Consider the following 26791-nt stretch of genomic DNA (forward strand, 5'->3'; position numbering starts at 1 on the left):
GATGGAGTCTGACTTCGATTCTCAGAGCTTGTAGGTGAGGAAAAGAGAATTGCCTTCCTCAAATCAGGATTAACGTTAGGCGGTGTTTACACCACAGCAATAGATTCTTTCTTACTCGAGACACGGTTGTCTCGGATGTTGGAGGAGGAGGAAAGTAATGGACTCAGAGAAAGAGGTAAACTACAACGCAGGGTTAATAATGATGATGACAGCTAGAATGCAGAGTTCAACACAGTGTTACCAAAGGAGAAGACACAATTGTAATCCAGGAGACTCAGTTGCCTTTGGGGAGCAATTGGAAGTAAACTATTTGGGAGAAGTCAGGCTAAAACCAAACCGTAGCCGACAGGATTCGAACCTGCGCGGGGAAACCCCAATGGATTTCAAGTCCATCGCCTTAACCACTCGGCCACGACTACGTACGTGTGTAGCGTTCTTGGTTTAAGCTTTTGAAGATGTGAGCAGTGTGCCATTCTTGGGTAGTATGGTAAGTAGATACTACAGTAAAAGATATTTTGATGCCTGGTTACTAAGTCTAGTAACAAAGAATTTTCTAGGTGCATTAAGAGCTTCCAGCTTTTAGATGAAATAAGTCATCCATAGTGAATTGGAATTCAGTTGAGAAAAGTGGAGTTCAAAGGAGCATTCTGAGACAAGAGACTTGGATTTTCTCTCCCCCTAGAACTCCACTTGCTAGTCACGGTTGATGCACCTGTTCACAGGTATTTGTGAGAAACCAGCAGAAAGGGAGTTTGGAGCTGAGGGTCTGATCCTAGTAGCTTCACAGCCCCAAATGACAATGGCACAGGAAACCTGCTAGAGGAAATTTGAAGGAATTATGACCTTGGAGTCATTTGCTTTTGCTTTCAGTATTGAATACTAAACCAGAAATATCTTCAACAGCTTTGAACTGCTTTGTCCTTTCTCTGGCTTAAAGAATTCGTTGAAACCCAATTTGAGCAGGGGTGCAGGATGAGAAGGGGCAGGGAAGACCTAGCCCTCGTGGACCCTCTGAAGAAAAAGTTGATGGGAAGGTCTCCATCCTCTCAGGAAAACTCACTCCTTTTCACCTTCCCCAGGGAGGGAAGCAGGCAGTCCCAGGAGCCAGGGGAATATGGAGAAGCTTAGATAACATGTTTTCCAAAATTTTGCAGCTTGAGAACATTGTCTGTCCCTCCTAACGTAAAAGAGCTTGTGAATGCCACATTAAATCTAGCTATATTAATACCTTTTTACCCCCTAGGATTAAAGACTGTTGGTTCAGGAAAACACTACAGAACCAGGCTTTTATTGTTTATTCTTTAATGGGGAATCTCAGGGATTACAGCTTTGAGTTCTGGGAATTGAAATGCTTGGCCAAAGTACCACCAAGTAGATTCAGACAGACTTTCAGATACAAACGGGAGAATCTCTTTTACACCTGAGACCCTCGAACTCTCTTGCAGATACAGTTTTCCCACATGCATTTTCGTTTAGGGCAGACAAAAAGGCAGTTGCTCCTGAAGTGAATTGCATTGTGTTGCCCAGAAAGATATGCTGAAATCCTAACCTGTGGTACCTGTGAGTGTGACCTATTTGAAAACAGTCTTCGCTGATTTAATCAAGTTAAGAGAAGATCATGCTGGATTCAGGTAGGCTCTAAATCCAGTAATCCAGTGACTGCTGTCCTTATAGGAAGTGAGAAATTTAGAGACACAGACACATAGTCACTAGTTCAAAAGCTATGTTGAGAGGGAGGCAGAGACTGGAGTGATGCAATTACAAACCAAGAATGCCAAGGATTTTCTTCAACCATTAGGAGCAAGGAAAGAGGTCTCAGATTTTCCCTCAGAGCACCTAGAAAACAACCAACCCGGCCAAAATCTTAAGAATAAATCTGTCTTTTTAAGTTACCCAGTTTATGGTAATTTGTTAGGGCAGTCTTAGGAAACTAATCAGCTCCCTTACCCATGTTCTTGGAACAAGATCCTTGCTGTTGCTGCCTTAGCACTTCTCCATTCCACCAGGAAGCTCGTGCAAATGGTGACTCACTTCTTTTTTTCTTTTTCCTTGAGATGGAGTCTTGCTCTGTCGCCAGGCTTGGAGTGCAGTGGCAGGACCTTGGCTCACTGCAACCTCCAACTCCCTGGTTCAAGAGATTCTCCTGCCTCAGCCTCTCGAGTAGCTGGGATTACAGGTATGCACCACCATGTCCAGCTATTTTCTTTTTCTGTATTTTTAGTTTCATCATGTTGGCCAGATGGTCTTGAACTCCTGACCTTGTGATCTGCCTGCCTCGGCCTCCCAAAGTGCTGGGATAACAGGTGTGAGCCACCGCGCCCAGCTGACTCACTTCATTTTGAAGAAAACTCACTTAGCGAAACAATCCAAACTAAAAGAAATCATTTATGTTCAAAGACACTTAGGATATTTTGTTATAATAATGAAATAATTAAAATAACAAACATTTCCAACAATGGGAATCTACCTGGAAAAATGCTACAAAGCCAATAAAAACGATATTTTGCAACTCTTACTAGTGGATAACAAAAATAAATAAATAAATAACAGTATTTTCGAAAAGATTGTGATAGTTCAGGCAAGAAGCATGTGATATAATGTTAAATGAAAAGAGGAGAATTTTTTAAATGCATATATTGTATAACCTCAAGTAAAATTTTTGCATTATACGTATTTGGGAGGTGTGGGAGAATACACCAATGCATTACCATTTGTGTCTGGGTTGTAGGATCATAATGGGTTTTTTTCTTTGTTTTTCTACTATGTGAAGCAAACATCATTATTCAGGTTTAAAAACGAAGGGGCAGAAATAGTATTTTATTGCTGGAACAGGGAAAAGGTAGTCCCTAGACACAAGCACTTTGATGTTACTCAGTAGTCAAACATTTGGCTCAAGTGGTCACATTGTTCAAGGGGACTTCTGGTTAAAATGGTAGTGAAACCCAGGACTTTATTTTTGCTTTCTTAAGATGCCCATAAGTTGACAGTAAAAGCAATTCAAAAATGTGTAAACCTACAATGATTCTGAGAGCATGAAAGCAAATAACAGACAGTAAAAAACATTGTTGGCTTCCCAAATTAAAGTAGCTTGATGCAATGGAAATTTCTGTCTTTTTTTTTTTTGAGACGGAGTTTCGCTCTTGTTACCCAGGCTGGAGTGCAATGGCGCCATCTCGGCTCACCGCAACCTCCGCCTCCCGAGTTCTAGCGATTCTCCTGCCTCAGCCTCCCAAGTAGCTGGGATTACAGGCATGCGCCACCGCGCCCGGCTAATTTTTTGTAATTTTAGTAGAGACGGGGGTTTCTCCATGTTGGTCAGGCTGGTCTCAAACTCCCGACCTCAGGTGATCCGCCCGCCTCGGCCTGAGATTTATGTCTTACTCATGTAACAGTCGATTGCAGATTCTTGTGTCAGCAAAGAAAGAGGAACCTGTTTTGTGTCCTTGTGGTGATTCAAGGTTCCAGGCCTCTTCCATCTTATGAATCTATTATCCCCTAAAGCTTGAGAAAGTGCACACTTCTTAAAGGCCTGGAGAAAAACAAGCTACTTGCATTCATGATTTATTGATTATAACTAATCATATGGCCTCACTGAGGTGTAAGGAGACCTGGTAAGTACAGACTTTGGCTGGGTAGCTTATTCCCACAGACAACACTGTACTATGGAGGAGGAAACATGAATTTAGGTGGATACCACAGTTATCAACAAAATTTGGGAGACAGAAGGGAGTTGGATAAATAGTAATTGAATTAGAGTGGATAAAGCTGAAACCTAACTGTTTGCAAGGTGGGAAGCCGACAATAATGAAGCTGACATCACAGATTCCTGGAAAGGCTTAAGAGTTGGAAGAACTGGCCGGGCGCGGTGGCTCATGCCTGTAATCCCTGCCCTTTGGGAGGCCGAGGTGGGTGGATCACGAGGTCGGGAGTTCAAGACCAGCCTGACCAACATGGTGAAACCCCCGTCTCTACTAAAAATACAAAAATTAGCCAGGCGTGGTGACGTGCGCTTGTGATCCCAGCTACTTGGGAGGCTGAGGCATGAGAATCGCTTCAACCTGGGAGGTGGAGGTTGCAGTGAGCTGAGATCGTGCCATTGCACTCCAGCCTGGGGAACAGAGCAAGAGTCCATCTCAAAAACAAACAAACAAACAAACAAACAAACAAAAAGAGTTGTTAGAATCAAGTAACCTTAGGCTCATTAGTCTGTACTGCCCCTCCTTCATAGAGGGTTTATTTTGGGAAAAAAAGCTCCGGAGATGCTCTTGACTTAAGGATACCAGGTATAATTGAAATTGGGAGTGAAGCGCATGTTGAAAATTGGGAGATGGAATGAAAGTCTCTTTAGGACACCTGAAGCTCCCTTTCTGTTTCAGAAAGTATGGACAGCTAAGCTTTCTCTACCTCTAGCCCTAAACATGCAGAAGATTGAAAGACTCTGCTCCCCAAGAAAATGGACCATCATAAGAAAACTGACCCGTAGATATGGACATATCAAGGGTCTGGATTGAAATGGCCTATCATACACAATCATTCTAGAATGAGGCCTATGTATTGGCATACCATGCCCATAGTACCAATTAGGTTTAGGGGTCTACCTCCTAAATATGACTGAACTGCTATGTGCCACCAGAAATTGGAGAAAAGATAGGTACCAAGGCAAACAAATAAAAGAAAGAGAGCCTGGTGGAAATAGAGATAAATAGGTAACAGAAGCAAAAAACGAAAACATCCTCAGGGAAATAAGAAAGCATTCTGTATATATGAGAATAAGAAGATACTATTCTGTTATTATTATTATCATTTCAAGACGGGGTCTCATTCTGTGGCCCAGGCTGGAGTGCAGTGGTGCTGTCATAGCTCACTAAGATGCTATTACTTTTTAAAGAGCATTAAAGGGAACAAGAACCCTTGAAAATAACAAATATGGGCATGGGGCAGGAGTATGTCAGCCAAGAAAATTATGTAGTGTTAGGGAAGCTCTGAGAGTATGGCTGCGGAAGCACGCCACTGTGGTTTGAATCTACAGGGTATATTGATCACCCTGCCCATGCTGAAGGTATTAAACTGCAAATTGAAGGTGAAGGTGTAAAATCTCAATTCATTAAAAACAAAAATTTCCAGAAGGTGTCTGACCAGAAAGGAACCCCCAAGTTGCTGCAGCAGAAGCTGAGACCACTAAGTTATTTCCAAGACTGTCAGCAGCCTTTTTCTCATGTTTCCATCATTCCCCTCCTTGGCAATCTCCATGAAGATGACAACTGGATCTTTATCTCCAAGCCTGACTTCTCTCCTGAATCCTCCTAGTGGACAGGTCCACTTGAATGTACTATAGTTACATCAAAGGGCAACATCTAAAGGAGCAAAAGAAATGTGCTTTTCCCTTTGGCCACCATTCTAGTTTAAAAAAAAAAAATCCTTCCTTTTAATCCTAAATAAATATCTCTAAAGAATAATATTAAAAAAAAAAAAAGGAAAAGAAGCCTGGGCAACATGGCAAAACCCCATATCCACGAAAAATACAAAAAAATTAACCAGGCGTGCTGGCACACACCTGTAGTCCCAGCTACCTGACAGGCTGAAGCAGGAGGATCGTTTGAGCCTGGGAGGCTGAGGCTGCAGTGAGCCGAGATCACTCTGGCCTGGGTGACAAAGTAAGACCCTATCTCAGAAGAGAAAAGAAAATAACAAATATGATGATAGAAAAAAGTTTAACAGAAGGGTTAGAAGACAAAGTTGAGAACATTTCCCACAAAAAGGGACAAAAAAGAAAGATGGAAAAATAGAATAAAAGATAAGAAAATTAGAAGACAAGTCTAGAAGTTTCAACAACGTGATTGAAAGTTTCATGGAAAGACAACAAAGAAAATAGGGAAAACTATTAATGAATGCAATAAAATTTTCTTTTCTCTTTGTTTTTTTAAATTTTTTTCATTTTTTTAAAATTTATTTTTTTGAGATGGAGTTTTGAGTTTTGCTCTTGTTGCCCAGGCTGCAGTGCAATGGTGCGATCTTGGCTCACTGCAACCTCCACCTCCCGGGTTCAAGTGATTCTTGTGCCTCATCCTCCCAACTAGCTGGGATTACAGGCATGCACCACCACGCCCAGCTAATTTTGTAATTGTAGTAGAGACGGGGTTTCTGCATGTTAGTCAGGCTGGTCTCGAACTCCTGACCTCTGGTGATCCGCCCACCTCGGCCTCCCAAAATGCTGGGATTACAGGCATGAGCTACCGTGCCTGGCCTTTTAAATTTTCTAAACCTAAAAAGGATCCAAAGGATCCACCTACTGCCCAGCACAAGGGACCAAAACAAACAAAAACAAAAACAAAAACAAAACAAAACAAAACAAATACAAAAGCAAAACAAAACAAAAAACCAAGAATTATCCAGAGTGTCTATTTTAGAATGGCATTTAAATTCATTACCACACTGACAACAAGAACACAACGGAGTAATGCTCACAGAATTCTAAGATAAAATTATTTTCACACTAGAAATCCCTACCTGACCAAACTAAAATCATTTATGAAGTTTGAATAAATATATTTTCAGAAATGCATCATATTTTTTAGATCATAAGCAGGAAACAGAGACCTCATGAGGACTTAAACTCCAGTGTCTTTCATGCAGGGAATTGGTTACAGAGGTGGTGGAAGATCAAAGAAGCCAGTTGGGGTGGGAGGTAGAAATCTGAACCCAAGGGGTGGGATCTCCCTCAGGAGCAGGCAGGTCTGGGAGGATCTGGAGCCATGGAGGAGACACAACTGCTGCCAGAAATGCTGCAAGAAACAGGGAGGGAAAGCAAGAAATATCCTGACTTCTTCTTCCCTCTACCTCTCAATATTCCTTCATTGTCTTCTATTGGCTGAACTCAGGCAGAAGTCAGCAGCCATCAGTGGAAATGCAGCGGCAGGGACCAGACACTGGCACTACAGAGATGACCAAGGGAGTGGGCTAGGAATGCATCTGAGCACAAACAGGCTTGAGATTGCCAAATGCAAAATCTCAAAAAATTTCTCTTTTCTCAGAAAGCTGTTGGAGGATCTTCTCCACCAAAAATAGGGAGTAAACCAAGAGATTTGTGACTTAACAAAAAAACAATTCAGTACAGGTGAGCGGTAAAGGGGTTGCCTCTTCGGCCGATGGAGAAGCATCAGCATGATCTCTATAAAGCAGACCTAGAGATTAACCAGTTCAGGTTGGACAAGTTTTAAAAAAAGGAACTGAAAAATGACCAAATTCAGAAGTATTTTGCAGCACTGGAAGAGAGTTGCAGGACAAATTAGTATTAGAAACACAGAAAGGAGGTAAACAAACAAAAGAGGCAGTATTTTCAAATCAGGAAAAACAAGAGAATGTAGTTACAGTATACAAGTGATCCTGCAGTGAACAATATTTCCATGGACATAATAAGGAAAACACTTAACATTATTTAGCCACAATACTATGATACAAATACATTGAAAGATGAGGGTAGATAAGTGTATTTGTTTTAGGCTATATAGAAGAACTATGTATCTTTTCTTTCAGAGTGGGAAGTCTTTAGACATCTGTATCAATCAGGACATGAGCAGGAAGTGGAATGTTTACTTGAACTAGAAAAGTTGAGGATAATTTATTTAAATTATTATTTACAAATAAATGGGCAGCATGTAGGGCAATAACAAGGGTTTTGCGGATTACTGGAGCTAGTAATCCGCACTACCCTTGAGCTTGACGGGCATAAGATGGAGCCTGGGACCTACAGCTCTTTGGAGAGGGCTGTGTAGAGAGGCTTCCTGGCAGATGTTGGGACATTTCCTGGGGGATTCAGACTGCAGCCAACAGATCCAGAGGATAAATATACCAGCCTCACTCTTCACCCTCCCTCTGGATCTCTCATAGGTATTCTCTTGGCCAAACTCAAGCAGGAGTCAGAGGATAAAGAAGCCCATTGAAAATGTCCATACTGATCAGCGCCAGGGCAGGCAACAAGATGCAGAATGGGGCCAGGGTACCTGGATGATACACAGCACGAGGTCTAAAATTGAGGAATCAAGAAATAGCAAGACGGCCAGGTGCGGTGGCTCATGCCTGTAATCCCAGCACTTTAGGAGGCTGAGGTGGGTGAATCAGCTAAGGTCAGGAGTTTGAGACCAGCCTGGCCAACATGGTGAATCCCCATCTCTACCAAAAATACAAAATTAGCCGGGAGTGGTGGTGCGTGCCTGTAATCCCAGCTATTCCGTAGGCTGAGGCAGGAGAAAGGCTTAGAATCCAGGAGGCAGAGGTTGCAGTGAGCTGAGATCACACTAGCCTGAGTGACAGAGCGACACTCTGTCTCAAAAAAAAAAGAGAAAGAGAGAAAGAGAGAGCAGGGCAACAATAACAACCACAATCAGTTGTGCTTATGAAGTGTCAGGCACTGTTCAAAGTTCTCGTTGAATTCTCTCAATAACCCGTAAGTGTTCTTCTTATTCCAGTTTTACAGTTGAGGAAACTAAAACACAGAGAGATTAAGTTCCTTGCCCAAGGTCATAGAACTAGGAGTGAAAAGCAACTGGACAGTTGCCACTAGGAAACCTAAATTCAGTTTAGAGAGAGTTTGGAACAGGAAAATGCGGTGCCTCTTTGTTTTTCTTATGATTTTATTTATATGAAAGATCCAGAATAGGTCAATCCATTGAGACAGCACGCAGACTGGGGTGGTTGCCAGGGTTTGTGAGGGAGGGAGGAATGGTGAGAAACTGCTTAATGAGTAAGGGGTTTTACCCTGGAGGGATAGAAATGTTTTGGAACTAGATAAAGGTGGTGTTTACACAACGCTGTGAATGTAGTGAAGGGTATTGAATTGTTCACTTTAAAATGATAAATTGTGAAAAAACAAACAAAAAAAGGCTGTCTTCCTTAGCACTCCTGAAAAATGGCAGTGTTAATCCACTGAGTATAAGTACTGAGGTGTCAGCCTAAATCAGTGGTTCCCAATCAGAGGTGATTTTGCTTCCCAGTGGACATCTGACAGTGTCTAGAGATATTTTTGATTGTCATAACAAGAGGTGGGGAGGATACTACTGAGATATAGTATGTAGGGGCCAGGGATGCTACTGAACTTCCTACAATGCACAGAACAACCCCCACCACAAAGAATGACCCGGTCTAACCTGCCAGTAGTGCCAAGGTTAAAAATCTCTGGAGTAGACGATCAGGGGCTGAGGGTGAGAGGGGAATAAGGGCACTGAGGTATAAACCGACTAAAAGAGCTCCCTTCTATCACCCAGGAAAGAGGTTGAGAGTGGAAAGGCAGGAGACTGTCTCTCCCTTTCTCTTTCAGAATAGCCCTGAAAATCAGTGCAACCTCGGACATCCATGGTTAAAAGTCAGACCCTGTTTTGGAAATGGCTGGGAAGGGCGGCTTTCTGTTCCTTCTCAAGCCAACGAAGTTGCTCTTCTTTCTTTACTCAGACGCTTTCCTTCTGCAGACTGCCTTTCCTGACAAGAACAGACTCAGACAGTCTGTAGAGTGGTTCCGCCCCGAAGCTGAAAAATAGTGTACAAAGCTGTCACGAAGTTTCCACTGCACAGCTCCAATGTTCCATTTGCTCTGGCGACAGATCTTTCGGTGACCTTCGAAAGCGACATCGAGATTGACGATGTATAAGAATCTGCCGCCAGAAAGCACTGCATGTTGCCCAAGACAGTCACAGACATCGCAGTTGCCTGGGAGTCACGAAACTCTACCACTACGTTCTCGCTGCTCCATCGCGCCGCCATCTCCCACTCTCGGCCGCCAAGGCCCCAGGACCGCGCCCTCCCATCCACCAGACCCGGGTCCCCTGGCCCTCTGAGCCCTACACAGCCCGCGAGTCAGCCCTGACACGTCCAGTCCCCTGCTTCTTTGTGTTTTGATAGAAAACAAAACAAAACAAAACAAAACAAAAACATCTTGCCAATCCATTTGGCTTATAAAATAATGTATTGTGCACATTTATTATAATGATAATAATTACATAAGAAGTAATTTGGGAGAATGGGGTCCAAAATCAGCTATAGTATAGTCATGAGGGTTGCACCTGAAAGAGACTGCCTCTCTGATGTTCAAAGTTTGAGAATTAGTCCTTAATGAATAAATGTATATAATGCGATTTTGAAGTGTATACTTTCCTTGTTTGAACAGGATAGAATCAGCACTAAACAGAAACCAGTAAAATTCTCAATAACAAATTATCTCAGTAGAGGTCCAATAACCCTGTGATAAATATGCGCCTGTTCTTCTCCACTATCTGACCTACTTATGTCTGCATCAAGTATCCCCAAACTGCTCTGTCAGGAATATACACCCGAAGAGCCCTCTGAGAACTGGTTTAACTAGTATTTTGGCTTGTTTTGGGTGCACCTGTGACCTAATTTACAAGACCAAGATTAATTAAATGTTCATGCACAATTAAAAGACAATTTTACTTCAGTAGTATGATGCTTAATTTCTGCCTATAGAATTCATTTTTTATTAGTTAAAAATTACGCTAGATGACATAGAGAGGAATATCAAATGCAGAGGATTCTTAGCCTGAGATCCATGGACCTCAAGTGTTTCATGAACACCTTGAGATAGTTTTCAAAATGGTATATGTGTGTATCTAGGGGCATCTTTCTGAGAAAGGGATTTCCTAGATTTTATTCAATATGATCTGGAGTCCAGAGCAAAAAAATATTGTACAAATCTTTGCTCTACTAACTTCTTGACATTGGGAATTTGAGGGAGAGGAATTTTCCATCAGCATTTTGTTTTTTGGGAAATAAATAAAATGACTATGAGCAAACATGAAGACAATTCCCAAACCAATTCCCAAAGACTGGTACCAGTAGCTCCTGGTGCAGAACCAACTTCAGCATGGCAGGGAACAAAGAAATGTTCAGTTATACTGAGGGCAAAAGGACAATGAGAATCTCCTAAGTTCCTCAAAGTCACTTTTGTTGCTCCCTGATGTTTACAGTTCAAAGCAGATACTTGTGCTCCTAAAACAAACAACCTTGAAGCCCTGGCCTGATCCATGGTCTCAGCCTATCCTTCAACTTTTTCTCAGCTCTTCTTTTACTTCCACTATGGTATGGCCACCCAGACAACCAGTCCACAGACTACGCCCTTATCTTGTATCTCACAGTATGTGAAAAGGTTTGGGCCAACACCGTCTTCTAAATACCATCTTCAATCCCTGCCTAAACTCAAATATCCAGCTTATTTCAGCTTCTCAGTTTATCTAGGCTGTTAGCTTCCAGTCACCTGCAGTTTTCCCTAACTTTCTCTGTGTGGGTGTTACTTTATTCACTGTTTTTAGCCAATATCTCATCACTACAAACTGAAATCTCCACAGGCAGGGCCAGTGCTTAGTGTCCTGCTCAATTCTGTGTCCACAGCACTAAGGGCAGCAGTGGGCGTGGCACAAAAATTTGTCCTTCCTATTTTCAAGTCCGTATACTCTCAGGTCAGTTGTAGGCTGTGCAAGCTGTACCACTAGGTCTGATATGTGGCTCATTAAGCAAAAACAGGAGAGAATTGTACCGATGCACATTGCAAGCCAGAGTTCTGAATTCATTTTGAAGAAATAACTTCATTTGGTCACATTTTTATTCTTATTCCTGTGAGCAATAGTTTCCATTTAATTGGGAAGATATAAAGGAGAGTTCCCATATATCCCTACACTCAGTTTTCCTTATTATTAAAATCTTACATTGGTATGGTACGTTTGTTACAAACAATTAACAAATATGTATACATTATTATTAACTAAAATGAATATGTTAGATTTCCTTCATTTTTACCTAATTTCCTTTCTCTGTTCCAGGATCCTATTCAGAATTCCATGTTATTTTTAGTCATCATGACTCCCTAAGCTCTCTTGGCTGTGGTAGTTCTTAGACTTTCCTTGATTTTGATGATCTTGACAGTTTTGAAGAGTGTTGAGCAGGCATTTTGTAGAATGTCCTTCAACTAGGATTTGTCTGATATTTTTCTCATCATTAGATCGGAGTTAGGGGTTCGAGGGAGCAAGACCGCAGAGGTAAAGTGGAGGGTTTTTGTTTGTTTGTTTGTTTGTTTGTTTTGAGACAGGGTCTCCCTCTGTCACGCAGGCTGGAATGCAGTGGCACCATCTCGGCTCTCTGCAACCTCCGCCTCCCGGATTCAAGTGATTCTCCTGCCTCAGCCTCATGAGCAGCTGGGACTACAGGCATCTGCCACCACGCCTGGCTAATTTTTGTATTTTTAGTGGAGACAGGGTTTCACCATGTTGGCCAGGCTGGTCTCGAACTCCTTGCCTCAAGTGATCCACCTGCCTCGGCCTCCCAAAGTGCTGGGATTACAGGAATAAACCACCATGCTTGACCTAAAGCGCCATTTTTATCACGTTATATCAAGACAATATACTATCAACATGGCTTACCACTGCTGGTGTAATGCTTTTGGGATTTATTCACTGCTTACTTTCCCACCCTTTTTCATACTGTATTCTGTAGAGCAATCACTATGCAGAGCCCACAATGAAGGGGTGGAGTTATCTGGAATTCTGCTCAGGAGATTCCTTGAAAAACTGAGATTTGTTGCACATCAGGGAAGCTGTAGGGATTGGTTTGAAGTCTTCTATTTATTGTTTCTCAAATTGTTTCAGCTTTGACCATTACAGGCGTATATTTTTAATTTTTTTTTCAGAGAGCACAGAACTTGGTACAAGCCCTAGCCCTTAGAAATGCTCATCTTAAATTTGTTACATGGACCTTCAGTTTTTCAAAAGCCTCCAGTGGGCTAGATTTTTATTGAAAATGCTTAGGATCCTCATGCTTCTTGTTCCCGAAGCTCCTGGAAACCACCTTTAGTTATCCCGTTTGGTAAGAGGGTTTCATTCTGTCTTGCTTTCTGGTAGTGAGTGGATCAGAAAGTCATAGGGCTGGGAGAAGATGGACTGGATGAGATATGTACGGATATTCTCTTTGCCACTGTACAGCGGCCTTTGCAGCTTCTGCCGCAGAGCACACGGCCCTACGGGCGGGACCCATTTTAACCTGGTAGTGACAGTGCCGCCTCATTGAAGCAGGAAGGATTTTTGTCCATGACACTAGACGTCTCTAGGCAATAAAGTAATTTTGGCAGATGCCGATACCTCTCATGTGATCTTGTTGGGAAGGTTCAGATCCTATCACCTGAGATTATTTACTCTTAAAGACCCTCTGCCTCCTTCCTCAGCCTTTCTGTTTGACAACATAAGATCGCTTTTATCTCCTGCAATGAACACTCCTAGACAAGTCATGTCCGGGTCTTGGTATCAGTAAATTTTTACTGCTGAATATTTTGGGAGAGGTTCACAGTTAATCCCATTGAGAAAGACCAAGTTAAAGCTTTATCAGTGAGAAACTAATTACAAAATCCTGCCTTGCAAATATTCGAGCTTTTAACAGTGCTTTACTCTTTGGTATCCACGAGGTGGAGCCTTCCCGGGAAGCAGAAAGCATCTTTTGGTGTCCTGTTTTTTGTTTTTTACCCTCGGCAACGCCACGGCCAGGACTAGTTGACACGCCGCCTCAATTGAAGTCATCCATAATTTATACGTTACGAAATTGAACTTTCAAAAGTGTTCCTAGCGTTAGGAGCAAAGAACGCCGGACAAACGCTCGGGAGGCGGCGAGCCTCGCGGTTCTTCCAACAACGGAATCTGTCAGCGCGGCTAGGTTGGTGCCCTCTCCCCCTGTATCGGGGCAGCCCGGCTTAGGGCCGCAGAACCGAGGCTGGGGAGCCCCGCAGGCTGTTGCTAAGAGTCCAGGGGAGGCATGGACTTACCTTATCTGCCCCTGGAAACCGATTTGCTCTTGGATCTTGCACGAAGAGCCCTGTGCGAAACGAAAAGGGAACTTGTGTGATGGCGGCAGATAACGAACATTAGGGTAGAAACTTAGGTTCTTAAAGGGAAGACAGCTTGAGTTCGGAAATGAAGATATATTCCTTCAGGAAGGCCTGTTAGAAACGCGAGGTTCCATGGTGTAATGGTTAGCACTCTGGACTCTGAATCCAGCGATCCGAGTTCAAATCTCGGTGGAACCTGTCCTCCTGCTTCCTCACTATGTTTTTCTTTCTAAAATAAATTTCCCTTTTAGATATGAATGGCAGGAATCTCCAGTTCATATGAACCCAAAGTATGACGCAGGCTCTGTACGGGGCCCACTGACTCTCTGCTCTATGTTCAGAGCAGGAGACCCTCATACCTCCTTCATTTTACTACCCTCCTCACCACCACCTAACAGATATTCTAATACCCAAAATCATTCGAGTTGAGTTAAACTTTTTATTTGATTTATTGCTTTATGAAATGCAGTTAATTCACTTCAGAGGACAAAAAGGACTCAACAGATTTGAGGGAAAAGAAAGATTCTTGTATGTATCTTTTTCCCAAGAGAATGAGGCTTTATAATGCCTTTTAGGTGCAATCACTAGAATTTATAGGTGTTTCATTTGCCACTGAGAAACAAGGATTAGTGAAAATAAATCTGTACTTTAAATAAAAATTGCTTAAACTCTCTTAGGTATTTGAACACTATTGGATCCTCACATGGTAACTTCAATCACTGTCAACACGGTAAGTAAATATCCAGATACACCTTCTAAGTGCTCTGTTGGTCATTTCTGTGACATTAACCCGCCACACAGAATTGCTATCAATGCTGAATACGTCCCATAGAATGATAGAGCTTTAAAATTGTATCCTAGGATGCCTCTGTGATTATTTTGTCTTCATAAAACTAAATGTCTCTTGTTGCAAGTTAGTTTATTTTCTGGTAAATGTTTGGATTTGTCACAACTAAAGGAAAGACAAAGAAGTTACTGGGTCTCTGAAGAATTAAGGCCAAAGTGCTTTCCTTAGTTTGATCTTATCTATTAGTATTTATAAAATTGTGTCTTTTAATTGTGGATACAGGGTATCAGGCTATATGTTATAATCTTTTTTCATTTAATCTTATATTGCTAAAATTAATCATCTCTTTTGTTGTATGTAGCTACCATTCATTCATTGATTTCATGTTAGCTGCTGTGTAATATGAACATGCCACAGCTCATTCATTCATCTTTCCATTAATGGGAAACCTAGAGATGTTTATAATATAAATTTGATTTTGAATTATGGCAATTCTTGGGTCACAAAAATTAAAAATTATTTTACTGCAGAGGAAATTCCTGATTCTGCAACCATACATTTAATGGAGAATTTATAACTTTGAATTGTCATTTTCATTTTCCAAATGCTTCCACACATAATGATTATTCGCCCTTTTATATTGTACTACCCATTCCTTCTGATTCCTCATGCATTTTCTAGTGTTAACTGCTAGCAGCATTATGTTCCCCAGCATGGAATGCCTTTGCTAGGCCTTATGCCACCACTGCCTCTAAAAGCTTAAATATCTACCTGCATTTAGCAGATATCTATTCATTACCCTTACCAAGGCAAATGTTGCAAGAAAATAGATGCTTACCTTTAATTTAGATGGACCTAATTTGCTTCTAAACATTTCTTCATAGACCTTATTATACTTGCATAAAGATGTATCATGATAAAATACATAATTTTGGAGTTTTTCTCCCTTGTTTATATACATGTTTCTTCTGAAAGAAGAAATACATCTGATTGGCAAAACTTAGGGCACATGCGTGCCATCCTAGCTACATAGAAGCCTAAGAAATTGTTTTAGACAGTTTGGACTACTATAACTATATAATGTTTGTTGACTTAAACAACAAACATTTATTTCTCACAATTCTGAAGGCTGGGAAACCCAAAATCAAGGTTCCAGCTGATTCAATGTCTGGTGAGCCCTCCCTTCTTGATTTGCAGCCTACTGTCCTCTTGCTCTATCCTCACATACTGGGGGGACAGAGAGAGAGAGAGAGAAAGAGAGAGAGAAGGAAAGAGAGAGAGAAACAGAGAGAGAGAAAGAGAGAGAGAAGGAAAGAGAGAGAGAGGCTTCCACATATGCATTTGAGTCCATTCAGTCCATAGCAGGAATTTAGTTATCACAGAACCATTGAGGATGCACAGTTCATTGGTAGAGAATTCTCCCTAGTCATATGAAGTCTTAGGCATATTAGACCACTATGTTCATCAATATGATTATCTATAATTTCTTTTCTTCCTAAACTTTTCTTTTTCCATCAATTTTCTCTTTCATTATGATTCAGCCACAGAATCTGTTAAAATAGGCCGGGCACAGTGGTTCATGCCTGTAGTTTCCACAGTTTCAGAGGGTGAGGTGGGTGGATCACTTAAGGCCAGGAGTTGGTGACCAGCCTGAGCAAGATGGTGAGTCCCTGTCTCTACAAAACTAATATTTGTTAAATAATCTGTTAAAATATTAGTTAATAATTACTAAATTTTGAGATGTAGAAACAAAATGGAACTAAAATGATGAATAACAATAATACACAAAATGGGATGTTGTAATAAGGATCAAATTATACTGGAGTCATTTATCATAATAAAAGATAATTTTTAGAACTGTTTACTGAAGTTATAATTCATGCAAATGCTGAACGAATGACTATGAAATTAGTACTTGTCTGAGGGCATGGCCAAAGCTACGCAGTAGTGCCTCTTTGCTGTGAATAAAATGCCAGGATGTAAAAATTTAAGAATTTTATTGAAAAACTAATTATTATTAGCATTATATTTAATGTATTATATTTTATATTAATATATTACTATAAGAACTGTATTATAATCAAAACTTTACTAGTCAAAATTTCAAAGGTTGATATTATTGTGTATTGATATCATTTACTAGATTTTTCTTCAGTCACCCTACAGCACAGCTGGGCCAAAAAATAGATGCCCACTTTTAACTTAGATGGACTTCATTGCTTCTAAACATCTCCTCTTTTCTTCAAAGACTTTGTTATACTTGCATAAACAAAGATTTGTCATGATATAATACAAAATTTTGGAACGTTTCCCCCTTGTGAAAGTTTAATGTGACAAAATAGACATTTTGCTTTTAAGTTATTTTGACAAAATGAAAAAAATTGTCAAATAGAACTTTTGTTTAAAGACTCAAGGCTAATATAGAAAATAGTTTTTGAAGGTATTTTTAAATATTCTAGAAATGAAGAATTAAGATATAATTACAACTTTATTATTCTTCATTTTATTCTAATGTAAATATTTATAATATTTGTTGAGAATAAAAGTATGTGATGTTCTTCCTATACAGCAATCTAAAGAACTCTTATATTTATATTAACTTCCTTATATTAATTTCTATTTTATTAATTCTTAATATTACATAAAATATAAAGTTTTTCACAAATTATTAATTATTGAAGCATTTTATCCCTAAAATAGTAAAAATCCATTCATATTTCAATGATTGACAGTATCTTAACAAAGTTCACAAGATTTTCACTCTATGCTTAATAGCTAAAATTCTTATTCTTGTACTAAACAATAACAGTACTAAAAAATAAATAAATAAAATAAGACAACTATACTATTCAGATACTAAAAGTAAACCTGGCCTTTTCTGCCTGTGGACACTGCTGAGGAAGCACTGTTAAACGTTTTTCTTCCCACTGCCATCATATCTAAGTCAGAGTCTCCTAAAGAGCCCGAACAGCTGCTGAAGCTTTTCATTGTCATTGGAGGGTTGAGTTTTGTTTTTTTTGTTTTTGTTTTTGTTTTTTTTGAGACGAGTCTCCTTCTGTCGCCAAGCTGGAGGAGTGCAGTGGCGCAATCTGGGATCGCTGCAACCTCCGCCTCCTGAGTTCAAGTGATCCTCCTGCCTCAGCCTCCCAAGTAGCTGGGACTACAGGCGGGCACCACCACGCCTGGCTAATTGTGTGTGTGTGTGTGTGTGTGTGTGTGTGTGTAGTACAGACGTGGTTTCACTATGTTGGCCAGGTTGGCCTCCCAGAGTGCTAGGATTACAGGCATGAGCCACTGCACCTGGCCAGGAGGGTTGAGCTTTGAAACAACTGATGAGAGCCTGAGGAGCCATTTTGAGCAATAGGGAACGCTCACGGACTGTGTAGTAAAGAAAGATCCAAACACAAAGCACTCCAGGGGCTTTGGGTTTGTCACATATGCCGCTATGGAAAAGGTGGATGCAGCCATGAATGCAAGGCCGCACAAGGTGGATGGAAGATTTGTGGAACCAAAGACAGCTGTTTCAAGAGAAGATTGTCAAAGACCAGGTGCCCACTTAACTGTGATAAAGATGTTAAAGAAGAACTGAAGAACATAAACTAAGAGATTATATTGAACAGTATGGAAAAATTGAAGTGATTGAAATCATGACTGACCGAGGCAGTGGCAAGAACAGGGGCTTTGCCTTGTAACTTTTGATGACCATGACTCCATGGAAAGGATTGTCATTCAGAAATACCACACTGTGAATGGCCACAACTGTGACTTTAGGAGTGCCCTGTCAAAGCAAAAGATGGTTAGTGCTTCATCCAGCCAAAGAGGTCGAAGTGGTTCTGGAAACTTTGGTGGTGGCGTTGGAGGTGGTTTTGGTGAGAATGACAACTTCGGTCATGGAGGAAACTTCAGTGGTTGTGCTGGCTTTGGTGGCAGAAGTGGTGGTGGTAGATAGGGTGGCAGTGGGAATGGCTATAACGGATTTGATAATGATGGAAGCAATTTTGGAGGTGGTGGAAGCTACAGTGATTTTGGCAATTACAACGATCGGTCTTCAAATTTTGGACCCATAAAGGGAGGAAACTTTGGAGGCAGAAGCTCTGGTCCCTATGGTGGTGGAAGCCAATACTTTGCCAAACCATGAAACCAAGGTGGCTATGGCAGTTCCGTAGCAGCAGTAGTTACGGCAGTGGTAGAAGATTTTAATTACTGCCAGGAAACAAAGCTTACCAGGAAAGGAGAGTCAAAGAAGTGACAGGGAAGCTGCAGATTACAACCGATTTGTGAACTCAGCCAAGCCCAGTGGTGGAAGGGCCTAACTGCTACAAAGAAGACATGTATTAGACAAATACTCATGTATATGGGCAAAAAACTTGAGGACTGTATTTATGACTAATTGTATAATAGGTTATTTTAGTTTCTGTTCTGAGGAAAGTATAAATCATTTCAACAAAGGGTTTTAATATAGTGTGTTTTTTTTTTTGCACCTAGGCTGTTGGATGCCAAATGTAATAGTCTAATCATGACTCTGAATAAATGTGTCTCTTTGAAAAATGTGCTATGTAAAGTTAGTCTACTCTGAAGCCATCTTGGTAAATTTCCCCAACATTGTGAAGGGAATTCCTTCAGGGTGATGCCACATTCTATTTGGAATTTGTATATGACCTGCTTGGGTGGAGAAGCCATTATCTTCAGTAACCTTGGTGTAGTTGAACTGATAGTTACTGTTGTGACTTGAAGTTCACCATTAAAAGAGTTCACCCGGCCAGGCGCGGCGGCTCACATTTGTAATTCCAGCACTTTAGAAGGCTGAGGCAGGAGAATTGCTTGAACCCAGAAGGCAGAGGTTACAGTGAGGAGAGATCTTGTCATTGCGCTCCAGCCTGGGCGACAGAGTGAGACTCCAACTCAAAAAAAAAAAAAAAAAAATTAGGCTCATGGATTCCAGAAATAACATGGAAGTAGATATCTGGCTATTTGACTTTCATTCTGGGCTGGGGGTAGGGGGTTCTTTACAGCCTGGGGCAATGAAAGTCTCAGCTCCCTATTCTGCTTTCTTCGAGAAGTGTGTGTGTGTGTGTGTGTGTGTGTGTGTGTGTGTGTTGGAGGTAGAGGGAATGCACCTTGTTACAGCTTGATGGAAGTCTAGATTCGAGAAGTGTGTGTGTGTGTGTGTGTGTGTGTGTGTGTGTGTGTTGGAGGTAGAGGGAATGCACCTTGTTACAGCTTGATGGAAGTCTAGATTCCCCACTTTGCCTTTGCTGTTGTGTGTGAAGGTTTGGACGACAGTTTTGTTTTTTTTTTTCCTCTTCCAGCTTCCCAAGAGCAGAAGTCCGTAGAAATGGAGTTTGTAACTCCACTGAACACACAAAATTAGCTAAAAAAAAAACAAGTCACAAAACAAAAATTTTAAAAATGTAAAACTTTTAGAAGTAGAGTCAGGCTTCGGCCGGGCGCGGTGGCTCACGCCTGTAATCCCAGCACTTTGGGAGGCCGAGGTGGGCGGATCACGAGGTCAGGAAATAGAGACCATCCTGGCTAACTCGGCTAACTCGGTGAAACCCCGTCTCTACTAAAAATACAAAAAATTAGCCGGGCGTGTTGGCGGGCGCCTGTAGCCCCGGCTACTCTGGAGGCTGAGGGAGGAGAATGGCGTGAGCCCGGGAGGCGGAGCTTGCAGTGAGCCAAGATCGCGCCACTGCACTCCAACCTGGGCAACAGAGCGAGACAGTGTCTTAAAAAAAAAAAAAAAAAAAAAAAAGTGGAGTCAGGCTTTGGTCCAAGAACTCATTAAAAGATGATTATTATTATTATTATTATTATTATTATTATTTTGAGACGGAGTTTCGCTCTTGTTGCTCAGGCTGGAGTGCAATGGCATGATCTCAGCTCACCGCAACCTCCGCCTCCTGGGTTGAAGCGATTCTCCTGTCTCAGCCTCCCGAGTAGCTGGGATTACAGGCATATGCCACCACGCCGGCCTGATTTTGTATTTTTAGTAGAGACAGGGTTTCTTCATGTTGATCAGGTTAGCCTCAAACTCCTGACCTCAGGTGATCCGCCTGCCTCGGCCTCCCAAAGTGCTGGGATTACAGGCGTGAGCTACTGCGCCCGGAAAGACTTATTCTTATTCTTATTCTTATTATTTTGAGATGGAGTCTCGCTCTGTAGCCCAGGCTGGAGTGCAGTGGCGCGATCTCGGCTCACTGCAAGCTCCGCCTCCCGGCTTCACGCCATTCTCCTGCCTCAGCCTCCCAAGTAACTGGACTACAGGCGCCCACCAACACGCTCGGCTAATTTTTTTGTGTTTTTAGTAGAGACGGGATTTCACCGTGCTAGCCAGGATGATCTCGATCTCCTGACCTCGTGATCCGCCCGTCTCGGCCTCTCAAAGTGCTGGGATTACAGGCGTGAGCCACCGCGCCCGGCCTAAAAGATTATTTTATATTAGGGAAGTGTTCTCAGCCTCTTGTTCATTTGCCCTTGCTTATTTTGATTCTGTGTATTATGCAGCACAAACATTCACTGCCTTTTCTTTTCTTTTTTTTTTAGACAGAGACTCGCTCTGTCACCCAGGCTGGAGTGCAGTGGTACGATCTCGGCTCACTGCAACCTCCCCCTCCCAGGTTCAAGTGATTCTCCTGCCTCAGGCTCCTGAGTAGCTGGGATTACAGGCGCAGGACACCACGCCCAGCTAATTTTAGTATTTTTAGTAGAGACAGGGTTTCACCATGTTGGTCAGGCTGGTCTTGAACTCCTGAGCTCGTGATCCACCCGCCTCGGCCTCTCATAGTGCTAGGATTACAGGTGTGAGCCACCCTGCCTGGCCTGCCTTTTCTACCCTTAGGGACACTATGCTGTATTAACTATCTTCACAGCTCTGTAGGTTAAGCCCCCTCTGCTTACATAGCCAGATAATCATTATTGTATGGCTTGTCACCCATGTTTTCAACTTAAAAACACATGAATCATCACACAAACATTTTACAACGTCATCCGCACCATAGAGATTTTTAAAACATCTATCTCAAGAACTCATATAAAAACCAGAAATTTTTAGCAATTATATGTCACTTTGTTTCAGAGACTCCTTGAGCACTCATACCACTCAAGCTGGGGTCCTCCTTGCCAGCTTGGCAGTGAGTAATATAGTTGTCAAATCATATTTTACCATCTGCTTTCACAGACCTCTTCTGATACCAGCTGTGAAAGTTTGGGATCTCCGGAAAGCAAACACTAAGATGCATTACAAGTGCAAGAGGTTATTGACAATAATGCCCATAACAATAAACAAAGAGGAGAAGGAAAGATGAATGCAGGAAGAGATTTCAGACCATGATGTGGGTCTGGCATGGGCAAAATTAGAGAAGGAAGAAAGTAGGATTGGGTAGAAAAACCCTGAGGTTTTTGCACAGCTCTGAGAAAGTCTCGTCCAGCTTTGGTATAAAAATTGCTCATAGATGAGACCCCAGTCAAGCGGAAATGGCCAGGCTTTAGCGTACACCCACTCTGCTCACCAAGAAGAAAACAACCTCAGTTTGAACACTGTAGAAGACAGTAAAAGTGCTGTAGCTGAAGATGGTAAAAGTGCCTTGGAGGCTGTCAGCTGACAGCATTTCTTGCAACTGAAAACAAGTTCTTCCTTGAAGGAAGATCTGAGCAGCGCACCTCCATGGCCACAGAAATTTTACAATACACATTTAATGATATTTCAGTATAGATAAAGATTATTTAAACAAATCTATTTACCTAAATGACAAATATAGAACACTACACTCAACTAAAAAATATATATTATTTATTTATTAAAAGATATTGTATTGTGTATATTTGATGCTTACAACATGATGCTATGAAATATATGTAGATAGTAAAATGATTGTTCCAATGAGGCAAATTAACATGTATCATCTCACATAGTTACATTTTTTTTGGACAAAAGCATCTAAACTCTACTCATTTAACAAAAATCCCTAATACAGTACAATTCAATTCACTAGAGTCTTCATGTTGTACATTAGCTCTCTAGACTTGTTCATGCTACATATCTGCTACTTTGTATCCTTTAACCTACATTACCCTATTTCTTTTCTCCTCAGCTACCCCTGGCAACCAATTTTTTATTCTCTCTGTATGTTTGACCTTTTTTTTAAAAAATATATATCCACATATAAGTAAGATCTCATAGTATTTTTCTTTCTATGTCTGGCTTATTTCATTGAACATAATATCTTCCAGGGTCATCCATGTTGTGGCAAATGGTAGAATCTCCTTTTTTAAGGCTGAGTAATATTATACACACACACACACACACACACACACACAGATTCTTTATCCATTAATCTATTGACAGACATAGGTTGTTTCCATATCTTGGCTATTATGAATAGTGCTTCAGTGAATGTGGGAGTGCAGATGTCTTTTACGAGGTAGTAATTGTATCTCCTTTGGGTTTATATCCAGGAGAGGAATTGCTGGGTCATATGGTAGTTCTATGTTTAATTTCTTTAGAAACATCCATGCTGTTTTCCATAATGACTGCACAAATCTACATTCTCACCAACAGTGTACTAGGGTTCTCTTTTCTCCACACCCTTGCCAACATTTGTTGTCTCTTGTCTTTTTGATAATAGCCATCCTAACAGGTGTAAAGTAATATCTTATAGTGTTTTAATATTGCATTTTCCTGATGATTAATGTTGTTGAGCACGTTTTCATATGCATATTGGCCCTTTTATGTCTTCTTTGAAGAAATTGTTCAGATCCTTTGCACATTTTTCATGACACTGTAGTGCTGCCAGCTGTGCTCAGAAGGTAAGTCTCTTTGACCATTTTTTAATCAGGTTATTTGTTTTTCTGCTATGGAGTTATAAGTGTTCTTTATAAATTTTGAATATTAACTCCTTTTCCCCAGTCTGTAAGTTGCCTTTTTATTTTGTTGATTGTTTTCTTTGCTGTGCAGAAACTTTGTAGTTTGGTGTGGTCCCATTTATTTATTTTTGTTGTGTATCCTGGACATTTGGCGTGATATCCAAAAAAATTATTGCCAAGGCCAATGACGAAGAGCTTTCCCCCTGTTTTCTTATGGAAGTTTTGTGTTCAGGTCTTACATTTAGGTGTTTTATCCGTTTTGAGTTGATTTTTGTGTATGGTATAAGAGTCTAATTTCATTATTTTGCATGTGGAAATCCAGTTTTCCAATCATCATTTATTGGAGATTCTTCTTCTTTTTTTTTTTTAAATTCTCTATGTCTTTTTTTTTTTAATAGTATTTATTGATCATTCTTGGGTGTTTCTCGGAGAGGGGGATTTGGCGGGGTCATAGGACAATAGCGGAGGGAAGGTCAGCAGATAAACATGTGAACAAGGGTCTCTGGTTTTCCTAGGCAGAGGACCCTGCGGCCTTCCGCCGTGTTTGTGTCCCTGGGTACTTCAGATTGGGGAGTGGTGATGACTCTTAACGAGCATGCTGCCTTCAAGCATCTGTTTAACAAAGCACATCTTGCACCGCCCTTAATCCATTTAACCCTGAGTGGACACAGCACATGTTTCAGAGAGCACGGGGTTGGGGGTAAGGTTATAGATTAACAGCATCCCAAGGCAGAAGAATTTTTCTTAGTACAGAACAAAATGGAGTCTCCCCTGTTTACTTTTTTCCACACAGACACAGTAACAATCCGATCTCTCTTTCTTTTCCCCACATTTCCCCCTTTTCTATTCGACAAAACCGCCATCGTCATCATGGCCCGTTCTCAATGAGCTGTTGGGTACACCTCCCAGACAGGGTGGTGGCCGGGCAGAGGGGCTCCTCACTTCCCAGACGGGGCGGCCGGGCAGAGGCGCCCCCCATCTGCCAGACGGGGCTGTGGCCGGGCGGAGGCCCCCCCCCACCTCCCGGACGGGGCGGTTAGCCGGGCGGGGGCTGCCCCCCACCTCCCTCCCGGACGGGGCGGCTGGCCGGGCGGGGGCTGCACCCCACCTCCCTCCCGGACGGGGCGGCTTCAGATTATTCTTTCCCCCATTGTGTCCTCTTGATGCCCTTGTCAAAAATTAGTTGGCAGTATATGTTTGAGTTTTTTTCTGGGCTGTCTATTCTGTTGCATTGGTCTGTTTCTGTTTCTATTCAGGAATGATTATGCTGCTATCAGAACAATATGTCTTGATTATTTTAGCTTTATAATATAATTTTAAAGCAACAAGTGTGATGCCTCCAACTTTGTTTTTCTTTCTCAGTATTGCTATGGCTATTTGGTGCATGTGTGTGTGTGTGTGTGTGTGTGATTCCATATGAATTTTAGGATTATTTTTTCTACCTCTGTGAAGAATGTCCCTTTGGAATTTTGATAAGGACTGTACTGAATTTGTATATTGCTTTGGATGGCATGGACATTTTAACATTATTAATTATTCTAATTCATGAACATTGGATATCTTTCCATTTATTTATGTTGTCATTAATTTCTTTCAACATTTTATAGTTTTCAGTGTAAAAATCTTTCATCTCCTTGGTCAAATTTATTCCTAAGTATTTTATTTTTTGATGCTATCATAAGTGAGATTGTTTTCTTGATTTGTTTTTCAGTTAGGTCATTATGTTTATATAGAAATGCTACCGATTTTTTAATGTTGATTTACATATTATTTTTAAATACCCTTGGTGGGCCCTAATGCAAGTCTTTAAAAATGTACAAGGATTGAAATGACACAGAATATATTCTGTGAGCCCAGCAAAATAAAAATAAAATCAATATCAGAAATAAAATGGAAAACCACAAAATGTTAGTAAATGAAAAAACACTCATCCAAAGCCATAGCTTAAAGAAATCACATTTAGTTAAAATGAATGATAAAATAAGATATATAAAAATTTGTGTAATGCAGCTAAACTGTGCCCAAAGTCTAATTTATAGTTCTACTTGCATATATTAGAATAAAGATGTTTCAATATTTGATGTTAAAGCTTTTTTCTCAATAATTTAGAGGAAAAGAGCAAATTAAAATGTTAGAAGCAAGATTACAAAAAGATAGAACACACACACAAACAAACAGAGAATATCAACAAAGCCATAAACAGGCATTTAGGGATGATTGACAAAATTATTGTTCTAAATCAAGGATTGTTCAACAAAACGAAGAGAAAACAGAAAATACTAATACCAGGAATAAATATAGGATAACATTACATTTTAGTATATGGACATCAAGAATATACTAAGAATACAGTATGAACAATGTTTTGTAAATAGATTTGACAATTTAGGACAGATTTCCTTCAAGAGATGATTTACCAAAACTGACAGAATAAGGAATTAAGACCTTGAGTTTACTCCTCATCTCTCTTTCTTCTACCTGGAAACCACACTGAGTGAGTAAATCTACTTTTTGTTTCCCAGAATCGTTAGTGAAGCTCAGATAAGCATTCAAGGGGCATTTAAATAAGTGAGAACTTAAAAAAGAAAAAAAAAGGTAGTAAAAACCTACCTTTGATTTGAGATGCAGGGGTAGTCCTTTACTGGAGGTCAAAGGGGGAGTTGTCAAGGGGAAAAGATGAAGTTTCTTAGAGGCAATACCAGGCTCTCAAACTGACAATAAGTGGATTTCTAGTGTATCCTCTTACTAAGTGTAGCCTCTTACTGGGCTACCACTGAAATACTAGTGCATTTCCTTTCAGTAAATAGAAGTGCATCTCATTCCTTTTATCAATTGCAGAATCTTCCATTATATGGATCTTCCAAAATTTATTTTAAAAGTCAAACAGCGATGGCCATTTGAGGTTGTTCAAATCATTGCTATAACTCAAAATTCTGCAGCAAATGTTAGAGCTTGTCGCAATTGTTGTGGGTGTTTCCTGGAACACCATCAGAAGCGGATGGAGCAGGAAGCTTGGTCTCTGGGAATGCCTCCCGCGTAGTCTCCTTCCATCAAAACATCAGAATAAGGGGTCCTCCTAGGTCCGAGGATAAAGTGTTACTTGTCAGTTTACCACAACAGCATGATAGTCATCTAACTGATGTCAAAAAATAAGAAACATTGACAGTGAATACTGACAGCAAATACACTTTTTGGCAGAAAATTTGACCTTTCCAAGGGAGCTGAAGTTCAGTACAGTGACTTATGCTAATGGGGAAAGCGTCCTTCAC

At 40.9% G+C, this 26791-nt stretch overlaps 2 non-coding genes and 1 pseudogene across 2 annotated transcripts; 2 read left to right on the top strand and 1 right to left on the bottom strand.

The window, feature by feature from the left end:
- Positions 1-337: 337 nt before the first annotated feature.
- On the bottom strand, positions 338-419 carry TRNAS-UGA (transfer RNA serine (anticodon UGA)). Its single transcript has one exon. It is a non-coding gene; the product is annotated as a tRNA-Ser (tRNA).
- A 13577-nt stretch (positions 420-13996) lies between these two features.
- On the top strand, positions 13997-14068 carry TRNAQ-CUG (transfer RNA glutamine (anticodon CUG)). Its single transcript has one exon. It is a non-coding gene; the product is annotated as a tRNA-Gln (tRNA).
- Positions 14069-17929: 3861 nt separating this feature from the next.
- On the top strand, positions 17930-18857 carry LOC100611711 (heterogeneous nuclear ribonucleoprotein A1-like; annotated as a pseudogene).
- Positions 18858-26791: the final 7934 nt, after the last annotated feature.

This window comes from Pan troglodytes, chromosome 5 (assembly GCF_028858775.2).
Source record: "Pan troglodytes isolate AG18354 chromosome 5, NHGRI_mPanTro3-v2.0_pri, whole genome shotgun sequence".
NCBI classification, from domain to species: Eukaryota; Metazoa; Chordata; class Mammalia; order Primates; family Hominidae; genus Pan; species Pan troglodytes.